Raw genomic sequence first — 12,869 nt, forward strand, 5'->3', positions numbered from 1 at the left:
GGAGTAGAAAACTCCATTCCAGACCCAAGGAGGCCAAAAGGGTGCCCGTATACGTGAACAGGAGTATTGTGGCAAAAGAAACAATAATACAATGACGGAAATCCTTAGCTTTGTGTCTAGGGAAAGCTTGGTTTAGCTGTGAGCGAGTGAAACCAGCTCAATAAACGTCAGCAATTTGAAGACATCTGGTCTTTATTTTTGGACTTTTGTACACTGAAGAGGATTATGGTTATACGATGTAGAGGCCATTTAGTTTTGTCAATCTACAGGATTTCTTATAATAGGAATCCCTCACACTTAGAATAGAACCTTGCTCTCCAAAGTTGCCTGGAGATTTTTAAATATTAACTCTTCATCTCCCAGAGTGATTTTCTGAAGGAAGTTTCATTCTCAAAGGAAGGAAATAGATTGTTTTAATAGATGAATTGAGCTATGGAGTAGATATTTATTTTACCCTGGTTGGTGGAAACTCCAAGAACTTTAATATTCTGTGACAGCCAAAAGGAATTATTCTGTTCTTCTTGCTAAACTCTGATGTTATTTTTTTCTCTCTCTTTTATCTTCTTTTCTGGCTTCTGTTTGTCTTTAGCGATCCCTACCTATGCTTGTTCCTTAAAAAATGATTAATCTGATAGTTATTGGTGATCTGATATTTACTTTCCATCCACCACCTTTGTAGTGAGATGGGAAAGTTCCCTTGACCCCCTTGTGGGACTTGTGACAAAGGTGGCCCATTTACTCAGCCAACAAGCTCAAATCCCTTGAAGGAGGGGGAGCACACAGATGAGTGAGTTCAGGAGCCAGGGCTATTAGCAGCAGGAATGAACCCTGTACCGTCCCATGGCAGCATCTAGGGGTTGCCTGTGACCTCTGGAGCCCTAGAGGGCATGTGTTGTAATCAGTGATCTTTTAGCATTTGCTATCCGTGGGTGGCTAAGTGTTAAACAGCTCAGTGGAGAGTCAGTGTGACAGCCTCTTGTACCCACATCCAGATCCTTGCTGGTGCCCAAGAGCAATGAGGTCACACAGACTTGAAGGATGGTGAATGCAGGGATTTTATTGAGTGGTAGAAGTGGCTCTCAGCAGAATGGGGAGCTGGAAAGGGGATGGAATGGGAAGATAATCTTCCCCTGGAATTCGGCTGTCCCCAGCCAAACTCCTCTCTGATCATCCCCGGCCAAACTCCTCTTCAATGTCCAGCTGCTTCTTTTCCTCTTGATGTTCAGACACTGTTTCTCTTCTCTCCTCTTCTGCCATGCTGCTCTGCTCCTCTGCCAGTGGAGCTTGGGGGTTTTATGGGTAGAGGATGGGGGGTGTGGCAGGCCAGGGTGTTTTGGAAAAAGCAGCATTTGGCAGGGAAAATAAGAATGCATGTTCTCATTTAGGGCCATGGGTCCAGGCTTGAGGGTGGAGCCCTCACCAGGGACCCCACCTTTTTCTACCCCATATTTCCCTGACTCCTGTCTGTATCAATGTCTGTTGGCTAATGATCCAGTGCCTTCCCAAACCCTCTTTATGTCTCCCGTGTTCCCCCAATTTTTTTTAACCTTTCTAGCCCTTCATTTCTGACATTCTCTACTTCCCCTGTTAATACCTGTGTTGAGTTCCATTGCCCAGGGCTCTGCCAGGTGATTGACTGTATTAGACAAATTATTTGTAGCAAAGCTGTTAATAGCCTACAAGTGGCTCAGGGGCTTCCCCCTGTCTGATAACATTTGCATTTTCATTGGGGATTTCAATGTCAAAAAGGTCAGTGAGGGATTCCTGCACCTTGGCAGGCTTTACTCTGATTTTCTCCCCATCTGGCTGCCCATTGAGCCACCTTTAGAGCAGCATCTGCTCTCAGGTCATGGCTGCTGCAAGCTGGTTGGACTTATCACTGTCTTATTCCAGTGCTTTTTCAGTTAGCGTGGTGTTTTTCAATCTATTCTAAAAGCAAAGGGCACAGGAAAAGACAGTAGGCAGAGGGAAAGAAACATTGCAAATTGGATAAAGAGCCAGGCCAGTGGGCTGAGGTATTCTGTCTGTGGAAAGGCCCATTGGGCACCGATGGTATTGCTGTCCATTAAAGAAAATCCATAGGCTTTTTAAAAATGCATTTTCACCTTGATATAGCAGGAACAGCCACTCCGCCATGCAATTCCTGAGGATTTATGGCTGGCTGGGGTTAATGATTTGAGGTGTTATTCTTTTCTGTGCCTCATTAATCCCCAGGAAGTGCCTGTGCTGAAGTGGTTATTCAGCTCAGGTGGGCTTCAGAGGCACCAGTGTTCCCCACTCCAGCTCTAAGGTGGCTGCAGGGGCCAGGCCACAGGAGCTCTCAGCTCTGACGCAGGCTCTGTCTGGACCACCATGTCCCTCAGAGACTGGGTTAGTGACCCTGCAAATGGCATTATGAGTCCTAGGTAAGTTTTGGCAGCCATTTTTCTTAGTTACTGGTGTTGTTGATATGACTCTATGGCTTCCCCCTTTACCCTTTACCACAGAAAGTTTGAAAAAGACACAGTTGGCCTCGTCTGAGAAGGAGAAGTGTGAGTGCAATGCTCCTTATCCACAGATGACAGAAGGGACTGATCCACTGATGGGGCAGAACTGATAACAGGACAGTCTCTCAGCAGCATAAGGTGCTTTCTGATGATGATAATGTATTGCATTTTGGCTGGGGGAATTCTAACTTTTCGGAGACAATAGTGTTTATAAAATATTCTCCTATACCTTTCTGTCCCATCTTCCTCCCTTCTACAAATATTAATTGAGCACTTATTAAGGTACCAGTATAGATATTGAGGACACAACCATGAATGAGAGGAACAAGACTCCTGTCTTCGGGTTTTTGACATTTTAGTGTGCTTGAGGTGTGTGTGTGTGTGTGTGTGTGTGAAGGCCAGACAACAAACATACAAACATTTAATCTTTCAACAAACCAGTGGCTCAGGCAGAATAGGTGTACCCATATCTATTTCATAGATAAGAGACCTGAAACTTTGGAGAGGTCAGGTGATCTTTTCAGGTTAGCCAGTTTGTGCCTTCATTAGCTTGTCTATCAGACAGATCACCAACACCAGTCATCTCTCAGCTCATTTCCTAGACTTTTGAGTTACAAAGATGACTAGGGTCCTGCCTTCCAGGGCTCACAATACAGTGGTAAAGGAGCCCACAAACAGATGAAAATATTCTAATCTGATAACTGCTATAATGGGACTTTTGCTTGCAAAATAAGGGCTTGAAAGAAGCATCTGCCTGAGGGAGAGAACCAAGGTCAGCCATAAGTCTAAGCCTGGGAGAACCTGCTCCATAACACTTGTTGGATTGAAATGAGCCAGCTATTCAAGACTGGCTTCACTATCTGGTTTAAAAAGTGTCCCCAGGACATCAGAATCATATATTCAAATAAAGCAAAAATAACATTCTCATTCCAAACCAAAATAGAAATTGTTTGTTCCACTTTTGATCAGGCTTCCTGCTTTTACATGATTAATTAAAAACAGGGTAGCCACTAAGCTGCAATATAAATGACAAATTATTTATGTCTCATTTATTAATGTAAAAATGCCCAGAAATTCCTCCTAGAGTCTGTTTCATCCACCCTCATCCTTCCTGTATACCCCCCTACCTCCATTAGTCTACCTGTAATTGAGAAATACTTACACCTAGCCTCAACCATAGCAATGTAGAAAGAGCCATTAAACTAAACTCAGGAAACCTGGGTTTTTGTCCTGGGCTTGTTATTAGCTAAAATTCTGACCATGGGTAAGTAACTTAAGCTTTTTTTTCCCCTTTATTTCCTTTCCTTTATTTTCCTTTCCTTTCCTTTCTCTGTCTCCCTCTCTTTCTTTCTTTCCTTTCTTTTTTTTTTTTTTTTTTTTTTTTTTGAGACAGAGTCTTGCTCTATATTCCAGGCTGGAGTGCAGTGGTATGATCAAAGCTCACTGCAGGCTTGATCTCTGAGGCTCAAGCAATCTTCCCACTTCAGCCCTTCTTAGTAGTTGGGACCACAAGTGTGCACCACCACACGTGGTTAATTTTTAAATTTTTTGTAGAGACGGGCTCTCCTTATGTTGCCCAGGCTGGTCTTGAACTCAAGTGATTCTCCTGTCTCAGCCTTCAAAGTGCTGGGATTATAGGCATGAGCCACTGTGCCTGGCCTCACTTAACCTCTTGATGTTTCAGTTTCCTAAATTATAAACTGGGATTGAATACTTGTCCTATCTTAGATCACATGTCCTTGTAAGGACCAAGTGGTAATACCGGGTGGTAGCCAGAGAATGGAGCAGTTAGCAGTTTCACGTGACTAGCAAAAGGAAATTGTTGAAATAGCTGCATAAACTAGGGGCTGATAAGATCCTGAAAACCAGGTGTAGGCTAAGCTGGCTAAGACCAACTGGACCCAATGTAGTGCGGATTTGACGTGGGTTTCACCTATAACCTCATTATGTGTTTGTTAACTTACTAAATCACACACCCACCAGTGCCATGATAGTCCGGGAACACCCAAATTGGTGTAAAAATAGGTGGTACCACAGTTCCAGGAAATGTTCACCTTTTCCCAGGAATTTTCGTGAATATTCCACCCCTTGGTTAAAGAAACTCAAAAAGATGGAAGCCCTGAACCCCACTGGGCATGACTCTCTCTCTTGAGCAGGCACACACTCCCTTTTCTTGGGTGTGTACTTTTTGCTTTGTGATACATCTCTACACTTTCACTATTTTCCAACTCATCCTTAAATTCCTTCTCACAACAGTGTCAAGAGCCTGGACGCCAGCCAGGATTGAGGTCCTATTGGTGTTTGGGGACCTCCCCAAGCCCACCAGTATCAATGGCATATGGTCTGTGGCAGTGATTAAGGAGCAAAACACTTGGCATGTATTGGGGGTGTCACTACTATTACCATAGCATGTCTGCTAACTGAACAAGACGCTGGACGTTTGCTAACTTGGCTTGGGCAGGGGGAGTGTTAGACTTCTTGTATTCTTTCGGCGTCAGAGTGCTGGGACGCAGCCCTGTAAGCAGGGATGAGCATCTCCCTTTAGCATTGTTGTTCCCATCCAGGGGTCAGGCTCCTACTTCATGGCTCAGTTTCTCCAGTCTAATAACTTGTAACAAATTGTCTCATTTTTCTTTGATAAGTGACAACCTTTGGCTGCCTGGTCTTCTTTTAGGCTGCAACTGCTTCTGTGAGCTGGCAACTCTAGTTCTCCTGGGTCTCATCCAGGCCTGTGCAGGAAGATCATGGAGGGGATTAGGATGAGGGTTATTCACATCCTCTGCAGACACCTTCTCATGTTCAGTGTCTGCTTGGCTGGCATTAAAGGCAGAGGGAGTGCTGAGGATGAGTGTGTGGGGGGTGCAGGAAGGAAAGGATGGGTAGGGAGAGTTTTATTGCTAAGCTTAGAGAGGGTTATGAGAGGAAAAGTAGGTTGAGGGGAAAGCAGTGAGGGAGGATATAATTGAGCCAAATATCTTATTGGAACAGACAGAAGTGATAATATTTATTTCTTCTATAGATGCACTGATCATGTTGTCCAAATCAAAAATAGAAACTGTGGACTATGTTCTAACAGATATATTTTTGAGGACAACAGGACAGTGTAGTTTGAATATAAACTGGGAAAATTCTGGAAGAGTGATTTCTTATGCCTATGACCTCATACTCTCCCATAATTTCTTCTTCTTCTTTTTAAAAAATTTAACCTCTAGGAGTACAGAACACTCCCATAATTTCAAATCTTGTTGAGTCTAGTTTTGCCATTGGGCACAATTGAGAAGTCTGTGTTTGTATTTCTTCTATTTACTCATTCTTTCTTTCCTTTCAACAAATATTTATTGAGTACCTACAATGTATGGCCCACTTCATGGGTGCGGGATCTGTGTGGTCACACAGGGCCCTACACTTAGGAGGGCCCTGTGCTTGGTTCAATGCACTATTACCATCTTGAAATTTGTAATACTTCTCAAACAAGAAGTTTGGAATTTTTTTTTTTTTTTTTTTTGAGACGGAGTCTCGCTCTGTCGCCCAGGCTGGAGTGCAGTGGCCAGATCTCAGCTCACTGCAAGCTCCGCCTCCCGGGTTTACGCCATTCTCCTGCCTCAGCCTCCCGAGTAGCTGGGACTACAGGCGCCCGCCACCTCGCCCGGCTAGTTTTTTGTATTTTTTAGTAGAGACGGGGTTTCACCGTGTTAGCCAGGATGGTCTCGATCTCCTGACCTCGTGATCCGCCCGTCTCGGCCTCCCAAAGTGCTGGGATTACAGGCTTGAGCCACCGCGCCCGGCCTGGAATTTTTATTTTACACCAGGCCCTGTAAATTATGTATCTGGTCCTGATGGGGTACGATATTGGGTGTTGGGGATACAAAGATGAAAAGATACAGCTTTTTCCCAAACTCTTTCTAGCTGCCACCAGCTCTTTGCTTAGGCAATACCCCAGGTGCTGGACATGGCTCTCCACAGAGTTATCTGCTAAACACTGCCTTAGCTAACTGGGAGTTTGAAGAGTTTCTATCTTAACTAATTCACTGTAAAGCACTCCAAATTACGTAAATAATTTTTAAATTATAAAAGTAATAGAAGTTACTGTAGAAAATTATAACTATGCAGAAAAATTTGAAGAAGAAACTATAAAACAATCCATAATCCCAATATCCAAATGCAGTGGTTATCACCAGATAGGTGGCTGGATAGTGGTTACTGCTGAATAGGTGTTTCCACTTTGAATTATTCATATTTATATTTTTAAATAAAAGGATTCTAATGCACATATAATTTTATAATCTTGTCTTTTCACTTAAAATTGCATATTTGCTATTTCCCAAGACATAAAATAATTTCCAAAACATGGTGTTCTGTGTTTGTAGCATTCTGTCACATGGATGTGCCATGATATATTTTCTTCCTTCCCATTTTTTGGGGTACATCTAGGTTGTTTTCAACTTTTTACTGTGGTAAATGTCACTTGGATGAACATCCCTATATATAAATCTTTGTCTGCTTCTTTGGTTATTTTCTTAGGATAAACTTCCAAAAGCAAAACGACTGGTTAAAAGGATATAGAGAGGCATGACACACATGCAAATCATTTCCAGAAGACTGCAACAACTTTTACTCTTACCAGTAGTGAGTGGGAGACCCTGTTTCACAAGTCTCCCTATACTGGCTATTTTTATTTTTCAAAGTGGTTGTCCAAGTTGACAGGTGACAATGTTTATTTGATTACTTGTTAGATTAGATACATTTTTTCCTATATTTATTGGGCACATATATCATCTGTTTTTTTTCAAAAGCTGCAAAAACTCTGAAATTTAATTCATACTTCAATATTTAATACAAAATTACCTTTTTTATTGTTTCTTGTCTACTATAATCTCATGCCTATCCTGACTATTCTTTCTTTTTAACTTTTAAGTTCAGGAGTACATGTGCAGGTTTGTTATATAGGTAAACTTGTGTCAGGGGGGTTTTTTGCACAGATTATTTCATCACACAGGTATTAAGCCTAGTATCCATTAGTTATTTTTCCTGATCCTCTCCCGCCTGCCACTCTCCACCTTCCGATAGGCCCCAGTGTGTGTTGTTCCCCTCTGTGTGTCATGTGTTCTCATCATTTAGCTTCCTCTTGTGAGAACATGTGGTGTCTGGTTTTCTGTTCCTGTATATCACGTCTTTTATAAGTTGTCTTATCAGACCTTTTGTTCACTCTCCCGTCAGAGTGCTCCACTTTTTCTCAGTTGCCTATACATCAGTTATCTATTAAATGCCTCAGGTTTTAAAAAATATATTAGGCAACATGCAAAATTAGGTCTAAGAGACAGATAATACATGTGTGTTTAACATGTTATCTCTGCTGCAGGGTATTACCTTTAATAATGCTTCAAACTTGAAGAATTATTTTCTATATAGAAACTTCATATAGAAGCTTAATGAGGTCCTATATGGGAATGAATTATTGCAAAGAAAATGAAATTCCTATAATTGGAAAAATTCCTGCAAAGGCCAAATGAACATCAGCCAAGCTGCTGTAGAAGGATTCTTGTGCTAGGCAAGAGGTTGGACTGAGTGAGTAATGTCCAGTCATTTTTGATTCTCTTTCTATAATTCTAATGATAAAATTTCAAGCACCATCGTCTGATTGGCTAGGGCCCTTCCAATTCTAATTTATAAGTAGTTACCTCCAGGTACATTCAGGCCTTCCTGGGTCAAGTAAGTTATCATATTAAATATTAATATCAGTATATTATGTGAGATGAAAAGAGACTAAGTTCCAAATGGTATGAAAAAGAGGAACCACACTTATGTATTACAGGGAGTCAGAAAAGAAGGAATCTTGTGAGTGCTTTAGAAATCAGGGAAGGTCTTATGGAGAGAGTGAGCCTTGAATGAATCAGAGTCTGTGCAGCAGAGAGAGGTATGAAGGCTTTCTAGGTGCAGAGAACAACAATGTGGTTTGCCATGGGCTATGAACCCCACCTAGGGGTGGCCCTGTGTATCTGTCACAGCACAGACTGAAGGTCAGATCAGTGCAAAAGGGGATTTGTCATCTTGGAAAGCCAAAAATTCCCTGCAACATGGAGTGAGAAAAAGAATTTCCAGAGCTAAGGGCAACTTTCCTCCGGGACTCCACAGTGAAATTCTGGTGTTAGGCTCACCTGTTTTGCATAGAAATCCTACATCGTATTTTGTAGCTCTGAGACCATATGGGAGGTCCAACCATTCTGCAAAACAGTCGTGTATCGCTTAATGATGGAAATATGTTCTGAGAAATGCATTGTTAGGTGATTTCATGGTCATGTGAACATCACAGGGTGCAGTTACACAATCCTACACTATATAACCTACTATACACCTAGGCTTTATGGCATAGCTTATTGGGCCTACAAACCTGTACAACATGTTACTGTACTGTATACTGTGGCAGTTGAAACACAATGGTATCTGTGTAACTAAACACCACCAAACAGAAAAAGAATAGTAAAAATACAATGTTATAATCTAATGGGACCATGGTTGTTTATGCATTCCATTGTTGACAGAAACGTTGTGTGGCACACGATTGTAAGTTCAAGCAAGCTGAGGAGCTTTTCTCCTCCTTTTCTTTTCAGTTGTTTTTCTCTGAGGTTTTACTCTCATTGTTAGAAGTGTTGGCATGTTGCATTAGATGGAGACAGAGAATAGCCCTTGCCTTGTGGGAGGTCAGCTTCAGCTTCCCCATCTGAACTTTAAGAAGCTGCTTTCACATTAGGAAGACTCTCTGTAACAAGGATGGGTTCTGGGGCAAGGAAGAGAGTCTTGTCACCTCAGCTGTTTGTTGAATCAGGGGCAGTGGATGCCTCATTTATTCAGTTGACAGGGCCAGGTGCTAGAGAGGATAAAGTGATGGGTTCAATTCTCAGTGGAGCCAGCTAACTTCACTCTGTTTCACAAATGGTCCTAAGTTGTACTTGCTATCTATCAGTTTATAAAGTCACTAATTTGGGCTTTATAATTAGTGGCTAGTAGCTAGGTTTGGCACTTCAGTACAAACCACTTTCTCAATTGGGCCTCACTACTGAGATGCTAGACACATAATTGGTGCTTCATGAATCATTTGATGAGTATTTGTGGAGCCACTACAATGTACCAGGAACTGTGTTAGGTGCTGAAAATGCAGATTAAATCAAGATGCTCTCGTACAGTGGATTTGATAAATAGATGAAGAATAGCATTTGCGTGCAGAGACCTAAGAGGGGCTGGCTGGGGAGAGTGAGAAGCAGTAAGGGATGTGAGATCAAGGGTGACCATTATAAAGTAGACAAAATGCAATAGATGGAGACAATACAAAAAGGAGCACTATTTCAAATCTCCATTTGTCTGAAGGTTTGTGGATTCAAGTAGCTTAGTTTTGCTAAATTCACATTTGGACTATGTGAGTAAGCACCAGAGAGGAAGGTGATGTTTAACACAGGCCTCTGAGATTCTTCCATCCTGGATGTCCCTGGGCCCTGACATTCCTCTCTCAAAATCCTTTTAATGGGAGAGCTTCAGACTGTTTTTCCTTTGTACTCAGTTAGGGGCTTTGTTGATGTGGGAAGAGCATTTGGGTGTTTAACCAGCACCAGGAAAAGCAAATCTGCTTATTAGGTCCACCCAAAACTAGGGAGGGGGTATCAGTTTGGAAGGCAGCCACATCAGTCAACTGAGCAAATTCTCATTGCCAACTCTTCATGGATACCTTTCCAGGTGTGTGGTCCCATCTCTTCTCTATTCTTCCTAGCTAAGCACTGGGAAAATGGTCAGGGAGGTTCACTCACCTAGTTTAGCTCCAGTCCTCCTGCATGTGAGGTGGGCAAGGAAAGAATCAGGGAGTTCAGAGGCAGGTGTGAGTGCAGCACAAGGCCCTCTCTGTGTACCCTCATGTCCCCTTATCTTTCATGTGAAGGCACACATTGATTTTAAAAGCAGCTAGTCATTGGCCACAGGGGTTGACTTGGCCACTTAGGTACCTATCTCCTTTCCCCCTCCTGCTTCCAGGTGTGCCTTTTCTCAAGAAGAGTTTCCCTGACAGAGGAATGTTGATCCGTGCTAAGATTTCTCTTTGTTCTTTGGGACATATATGCTTTAAAATGTTTTATCTCAGTAAGTAAGAATACTATGTTTATGGAACATACACTACCTCTCTGGTACTGTTTTTGGCAATTGAAATGCATTATTTCGTTAAACACTCACCAGATGTTAGTAACTTGTAAGAGCTGGTAGGTGGAAGAATCAGGATTCGAACCTGGAATTTCCAACTTCAAGCTCTGTTGCTGACTGCCATCCTATCCTGCCTCCAAATATTTGCAATGCTTTCATACACTCAGTCGCTTGCACGGTGGCAGCCAACAAGAAAGGAAGAGCATTGGTCTCAATAACTAACATTTTTTGCTGCTTCAATTGCCTTGATAAGCCCAAGTCTTTTGGGTAAGAAAATGCTTTTCCTTCTTCAGGTCTTTGTGGCTTTCTCTTAAGCCTAATTGTTGGAAAAATACTTTTCTACCGGAAAAAAACAGTTTCTGATCACTCTCTGGTATCTATCGAACGCACCAGTCCCTTCTTCTCTCCCTCACCTTGCTTTCTCTTCTATTTCTGGGAGAGGGAGTGGGTGGGGTGCCACTGAACATGAAATCCAGGCACACGCTATAACACACACGCCCCTCTAGTACCCCACCAACATGCTTGTGAGTGGAACATGGAAAATGGCCCAGGATTAACAGCACCATGGGCAGAAATGGGGACCACAGCTTGGGCGATGCCTTGGGAAGTGCTTGTTGTCTTTCAGAATTAAGTGAGCAGTTGCATACTTTTCATCCAACTAGGGAGAACACCTGCCACTAGAAAAGGCAAAGAAAACTGACTATGGTATTTCTTGGCAACTGGCCTCAGTGACTGCTTTTGATAACATCCATTGGGCCAAAGTTCTGGATTGTTTTGTAGCAAGACTCTGCTTTTACCTCCCAGACACAGGAGGGTCACTTCACACCCCTGCTCCCTCCTCAGGGGTCCACAGCAGTTGTCATCTGGGATGCATCAGACACTTCACCACAGCCCACAGTACACATTCCAGGGCCACAGACACGTGGCTTCCTGAGCTCTTTGCTCACTCTAACATGTGAAATATGTATTGTGGGCTGAAATGTGTACTGCTGGCCATTGGTTCCCATTCCATATTGATACTCCTTACATGCCTTTGCAGAGGAAGCTGCCAACAACTTGATAGGGATTTTTATGGGGTCGAGGAAGGGACTTTGCCTTCCAAAATACTGTCCAGAAAACATGATGGAATTTCTGTAACAGGAAACAAAACGTTCAGTTTAGTTAAGTCTCGAACTGCAAATAAGAACAGAAATTCACACTAATATGTCAAGAAAATCACCTGCCTCCTTCTCCAAGTGAGAAGGTTCACAGTGGTGAAGGTCCGGGGTTTACTGGTGGGGCTCATTCACACAATCACAGAATTAAGCCCGGAACTCTGGACACTGAGAATAAGCAGCTTGGGCTCTCATTTTCCCCTGGTGGGCATCTATTTTCAGCTATTTCTCTGCTTATCAGAGGCCACATAGACAAAAAGGTAATTCTCACCTCTGTCCTCACCTCAATGGACAGTTGTGTAAAACAGTCTCCTTCCTTTAGTTCCTAGTGAAGATGACTCCACATCCATCCACATTTTTCACCTAGCCTTTCTAGACCTAAAAGCTGGAAAGGCAGATCAGAAGGACGTGTTCTCAATCCAGGGGAGAGGAGTGATCAGGCCAGTAGACACCAGCCAGAAGTTAGGCTGACTCTAGACTGCATGGAACACTCCTAGAGAAGGAAAATAGAACTAATTGGAGGAAAGAATGCTTTCCTGAAGAAAGGCCCCATCTCCCTGAGGGCAACGAAAAGGAAAATTCAGAGAAATACTCAACTCCCAGTGAAAATGGACAAGAAGCAACAAAAATGTGAAATAAAAACACCATCATTTTAAAAACAACACAACAATTCCAAGAATACTTTGTGCTTATCAGCTTTGCGCCAGCCTTTTCCAAGTGGCGTCTCTTCTAATCGTGGCTGGGGCTGGTGTCTAATCTGGGGACCACTGCTTTGGGTCAGTGGATTTTTGTTTTTTTTTGTTTGTTTGTTTTTTTAGTTTTAGGTTGAAAGAGAGCAAGAGCTGGCCCCATGCTTTAGTTCCAAGTCCCCAGTGGCTTCTCAGGTCAAATAGCACATCCTCAGAATGTGAAGGAGCCATTGATTCTAGGACCCAGGGTTTATCTTCTCTAGCTTTTACAGATAGTGGGTGATAGCTTGTGATATGCCTCTATGAGTGGGGTTCATGCCTTAAATCAAGAACACGGGAAGGGAAGTATTTGTTACTTGGTA

The 12,869-nt window shown here is 42.7% G+C and overlaps 1 protein-coding gene across 2 annotated transcripts in view; it reads left to right on the top strand.

Annotated features, from left to right (window-relative positions):
* The first annotated feature begins 4,617 nt into the window (after positions 1-4,617).
* PAPPA2 (pappalysin 2) overlaps positions 4,618-12,869 on the top strand; it is a 400,048-nt gene continuing 391,796 nt past the window's right edge. The window contains exon 1 of one of the 2 annotated variants that reach the window (XM_026448236.1): positions 4,618-4,860. The gene's annotated coding sequence lies outside the window, so the exon portion shown is untranslated. The remainder of the gene's footprint in view (positions 4,861-12,869) is intronic. The other variant, XR_003306912.1, reaches the window with a different exon arrangement.

This window comes from Piliocolobus tephrosceles, chromosome 1 (genome assembly GCF_002776525.5).
Source record: "Piliocolobus tephrosceles isolate RC106 chromosome 1, ASM277652v3, whole genome shotgun sequence".
NCBI classification, from domain to species: Eukaryota; Metazoa; Chordata; class Mammalia; order Primates; family Cercopithecidae; genus Piliocolobus; species Piliocolobus tephrosceles.